Source organism: Lynx canadensis, chromosome E1 (assembly GCF_007474595.2).
Source record: "Lynx canadensis isolate LIC74 chromosome E1, mLynCan4.pri.v2, whole genome shotgun sequence".
In the NCBI taxonomy this organism is placed as follows: Eukaryota; Metazoa; Chordata; class Mammalia; order Carnivora; family Felidae; genus Lynx; species Lynx canadensis.
In genome coordinates this window covers 34,897,146-34,902,550 of record NC_044316.2, presented here as the reverse complement: position 1 = coordinate 34,902,550, position 5,405 = coordinate 34,897,146, and the positions used below count along the sequence as shown (strand labels likewise).

Genomic DNA, 5,405 nt, shown 5'->3' with positions numbered 1-5,405 from the left:
TTATGTCAAGTATAGAAAATTTGGGGCTAGTAATATTGTTTCTGCCCCATTGTCTCTCCTCTTCTCCTTTTTTGGCCTCCAGAAACAGATGTTAGGCCTTTTATTGTGTTGCATGTAACCGTAGCGCCATTTTCTGTGTTCTCCATCTTTTTTCTTTCTTTTCCTGTCTGTGTTTCAATCTAGGTATTTCCTACTGAATTCTTTTCCGGTTCCCTAATTCTCACTTCTGCTCCGTCTGTCCTGCCTTTAGATCTGCGTAATAAATTCTTCATTTTAGTTATTGTATTTTTTCCATCCTAGGATTTCATTTGATTCTTTATTGCTCATTAAGCCCCCTTCTTTTATGAAACTCTACAGCTTTTCATCTGTTTTGTTATACGGTATGATCTTAGTTATTTTCAAACTGTGTCTTCATGGAAACAGCCAAGTTTGAGCATCAGAAGACCTTCCAGTCTACCTAATGCATGACCACTGTAGTTTTGAGAAGTGAATGTATAAAGTAATTTTTTTAAAAGGACTTTGACAGCATTTTCACTTTTATTTTTTTTTATTTTTAAAATTTTTTTTTAACGTTTATTTATTTTTGAGACAGAGAGAGACAGAGCATGAATGGGGGAGGGTCAGAGAGAGGGAGACACAGAATCTGAAACAGGCTCCAGGCTCTGAGTTGTCAGCACAGAGCCCGACGCGGGGCTCGAACTCACGGACTGCGAGATCATGACCTGAGCCAAAGTCGGACACCCAACCGACTGAGCCACCCAGGCGCCCCTGTATAAAGTAATTTAAAACAATGAGGCTTACGTCTGTGGTGTGTGTGTGTGTGTGTGTGTGTGTGTGTTTATTAAGGTGACAGTGGATAACTGAGTACTTGCTGATGGATGAATGACATTGGGTGGGTGCTGATGGATGAATGACAATGAAGATGTGTGTATATAAAGGCTAATCAATTCTGAACAATGATGAAAAGATTTTACAGTTGGAGCATCTGTCTGTTCAGTTGGCAGAACATGTGACTCTTGATCTTGGGGTTGTGAGTTCGAGCGCCGGGTGCAGCAATTACTTAAAATTAAAATCTTGGGGGGAAAAAAGAAGAAAAGGTTTTACAACTGACCTTTCTAACTACGAAGGTTTCTACATTTGATCTGAGCTTAAAACTGGAAAGAAAAAAAAAACCCTGATAACTCCAATATCTGGATCTCCTGGGAGATTGTATTTTATATGATCTGTTTCTCTCTTAGGTTTTAGGTATTAGTTCAGTTTCTTCGCATACATGATAATTAATTTTATTTAATGTGAAGCAATCTCAAATTTATAGCATGGTCCCAAATATAGTACAAAAACCCATTTTTCTGACTCAGCTGAGGTGTGTTGCCACCATCCCCCAAACGCTTCAACTCATGATTCCCATGAACGAAGACATCTTCCCGGATGACCACAATGCCATCATCAAAATCAGGAAATTACCATTGGAACATTACTCCCATCTAACCCACACCCTCCATGCACTTTTCACCAGTGATCCCAATAATGCCCTTGCAGCAAAACCATCCAGTACAGGGTCACATGTTACACTTAGCTCTCAGATATCTCTAGTCTCCTTCAATATGGAAGTGCACGATTGTAAGTTGTCCTATTACTGCGATGTTTATTTTGACCTCTTGATTAAGTTGGTGTCTGCCGACCTTCTCCACTGTAAAGTTACCCTTCTCCCTTTGCAATTGATAGATATTTTGTAGGAAAGCACGTTGAGATTATGTCAAGATCCCATTCCACAACAAACTTTCTGTATTTGCATTCAGTGTATCAGTATGGAGTCATGGATTCCCATTTTACTCGGTAAGTTATAATCTATTAATATCATTATTTATTTTGATGTTCCAAATAACCAGATCCTGCCAATGGAAGTCCCTTCCAGCTGGCTTCTGTATTCCTTTGACATGTCTCCATCATTCTTTGGATGCTTATTTTTAGAACAGCTTTATTGAGTATAATTCACATACCATACAATTCACCCATTTAAAGTGTACAATTCAGTGGTTTTTGGTACATTCACAGATGTGTGCGACCATTGCCGCAGTCAATTTTAGAACAGTTTCATTGTCTCAAAAGTAAACCTTGTAATCTTTAGCTATCATCTTCGTATCCTCCTGTCCCCACTTTAGCCCTAGGCAACCACTAATCTACTTTCCGTCTCTATACGTCTCCCTATTCTGGAACTTCATGTGAATGGGATCATATAACAGGTGGTGTTTTCTGGCTTTTTTTCACTCAGCATAATGTTTTCAAGGCTCATCCAAGGTGTAGCATATAGAATTACGTAAAACGTTGGATTGTGAGAACTTGTTTGGCCGGTGTTCCGCAAGGCGAGCAAAACTTTCTAATAAATTTTAACTTGATAAACGAGCAACGTCTCGCAATACGGGTAGCACGTGACACCAAATGTCACAACTGAGCCAGTGGTTCTACTCTCTCTCTCTCTTTCTCTCTCTCTCTCTCTCTCTGTCTGAGGGATTGTGGGTGATCGTCTCCCATGCTCAGATGCTCGGGTCTCAGGCCCAGGTGACCACCGACGAGCTGATGGATCCGCATCGTGAGCAAAAAGCTCAAGAGGTTACCGAGGACTGCAGAGGAGGAGGGGAAAGGTGGAGGAATCCCTCACTTCAAATGAGATTAGGGAGATGTGTAAAATGTGGGCAACAGTGCAAAATTTTGTAGAAAATCACCATCCGAATAAGGCTGTAACAGTGCGAGCGATGAATCTGTTTAACGACAACGCAACGTCACATTTCTGTGAAATCCTCAAAAGGGGGCAAAAACAAGTGTCATTGGATAGGTTCCTTGTTAAATTTCAGGAAAAGAGAAAGATTCCATGGAGCCCACAGATAGCAGCGATTCCGTGAGTGATAGTGAAAGTCATCCTCCACAATAACCTTCCTCTCCCTGGTCTCCCTCACACCAGCCACGAAGGTTTTCAAAGGTACGTGCAGGTGAATTTGTTTCTTTTTCTTTATATTTTGTATTTTTATCATTATTTTGTATTACATTACAGTATTGTAATCATTTTTTATATGAATATTTTTGGGTTGTGGAACGAATCATCTGAGTTTCCATTATTTCTTATTGGGAAATTTGCTTTGATATACAAGTGCTTTGGATTACAAGCATGTTTCTGGAACAAATTATGCTTGCAAACCAAGGTTTTAGTGTACTTCGTCCCTCTTTATGGCTGAATAATATTCCATTTTTTTTAAATTTTTTTTTCAACGTTTATTTATTTTTGGGACAGAGAGAGACAGGGCATGAACGGGGGAGGGGCAGAGAGAGAGGGAGACACAGAATCGGAAACAGGCTCCAGGCTCCGAGCCATCAGCCCAGAGCCTGACGCGGGGCTCGAACTCCCAGACCACGAGATCATTACCTGGCTGAAGTCGGACGCTTAACTGACTGCGCCACCCAGGCGCCCCAATAATATTCCATTTTATGGATATACCATGTTTTGTTTGTTTTCATCAGTTCATGGGCATTTGAGTTGTTTCCACCTTTTGACTATTATGAACGGTGTCACTATAAACATTCCGGCACAAGTCTTTGTGTGGATATGTGTTTTTATTTCTCTTGGGTATGCTTAGAAATAGAATTGCTGGGGGGCGCCTGGGTGACTCAGTCAGTTGACCGACTTCAGCTCAGGTCATGATCTCACGGTTTGTGAGTTCGAGCCCCGCGTCGGGCTCTGTGCTGACAGCTCAGAGCCTGGAGCCTGCTTCGGATTCTGTGTCTTCCTCTCTCTCTGCCCCTCCCCCACTCATGCTCTGTCTCTCTGTGTCTCAGAAATAAATACACATTGAAAAAAATTTAAAAAAAGAAATAAAATTGCTGGATCATATGGTAACTCTATTTAATCATTTCTGAGTATTTTCTGCACAAGGTAAGTCAGGCTTGTCTTGTACTTTCCCTGCCCCAGCCCTGTAATCACCATTTCTCCAAGAAGTCCTGGTTTCTTCTGGCAGACAATGGTATTTAGAAATCAAGACTTCAGCATAGCATAACGTTTAGAGTTATCAAATCACTGTGTTGTAAGCCTGAAGCTAATGTTCACATTGTGTGTCAACTACACTTCAATTTAAAAAAAAAGAAAGAGGGGCGCCTGGGTGGCGCAGTCGGTTAAGTGTCCGACTTCAGCCAGGTCACGATCTTGCGGTCCGTGAGTTCGAGCCCCGCGTCAGGCTCTGGGCTGATGGCTCGGAGCCTGGAGCCTGCTTCCGATTCTGTGTCTCCCTCTCTCTCTGCCCCTCCCCCGTTCATGCTCTGTCTCTCTCTGTCCCAAAAATAAATAAAAAAAAAAAAATAAAAAATAAAAAAAAAAAAAAATAAAAAAAAAGAAAGAAAGAAAGAAAGAAAAGGGGCACCTGGGTGGCTCAGTCTGTTAAGCATCCGATTATTGATATAGGCTCAGGTCGTGATCTCACGGTTCGATTCATGAGATCAAGCCCTGGGTCAGGCTCAGTGCTGACAGTGTGGAGCCTGCTTGGGATTCTCTCCCTCCCTCTCCCTCTGCTTCTCCCTCACTTGCTCTCTCTCTCTCTCTCTCAAAATCAACATTAAAAAAAAAAAAGAAATCAAGACTTGGTGCTAGCTATGCTCGTTATCATTAAGATGTCACTGCTCCCCAAGCCCTCGCAGTAGATGAAGCTAGGAAATATACGCACGTATGTACATAAATGTGCAGACATCGACACATACACACAACATAAACACATATACACATTTGCATCAACAATTATTTTTATATCTACTTACTTTGAAAATCACGAGATCTCACCAATACCTCCAATTCCAGTCTAACACCATAGGGTTCATTCCAGTTTTCTTTCCTTCCATATTTGCAACACCCTTTGCCAACATGGAGAAACCTGCTTCATTCCCTCCACATATGTACTTACCGGATCGGTCCCACTGTGGGTAACCATGGCCCGTTGCCACTGCTTGCCATGCAGACCCCTCCTCAGCCCTCCTGGGCTCCCACACCTGCCTCAGGCCACCCCCACCGCCCCTTCTCCCATCTGGACATGTTTTTCACCCCCACAGGCTCTGACATCCAAGGCTTTGGATGCCCTGCCCCTCTCCAGCCCACTCCTGCAGATGCCCTTCTCATCCCCTGCGGACTCCACTTCCCAGTGCTTGGCCACTACCTTGGTCCAGTGCCCCCTTCACGGCCTCAAGGTCCAACCGATCTCCTTCACTGAGCTGGCTCCATGTGGATATCTTCCTTATCTCGTATGGGCTTTCACACCCCACAGCACTGCCTTCCTCCTTGGATGCCCTCCTTTGTCTGCTTGAGCTCTGACATTCAGGAGAGGCCATCTGCTTACATGACTGAGCTTTGACTTTCTCCTCTCTCTCTCTTT

General features: G+C 42.9%; 2 non-coding genes across 2 annotated transcripts; both read left to right on the top strand.

Moving 5' to 3' along the window:
* The first annotated feature begins 405 nt into the window (after positions 1 to 405).
* Positions 406 to 485, top strand: LOC115501907. Its single transcript, XR_003964958.1, has one exon. It is a non-coding gene; the product is annotated as a small nucleolar RNA U2-19 (small nucleolar RNA).
* Positions 486 to 1,081: 596 nt separating this feature from the next.
* Positions 1,082 to 1,151, top strand: LOC115501906. Its single transcript, XR_003964957.1, has one exon. It is a non-coding gene; the product is annotated as a small nucleolar RNA U2-30 (small nucleolar RNA).
* The last annotated feature ends 4,254 nt before the right edge of the window (positions 1,152 to 5,405 follow it).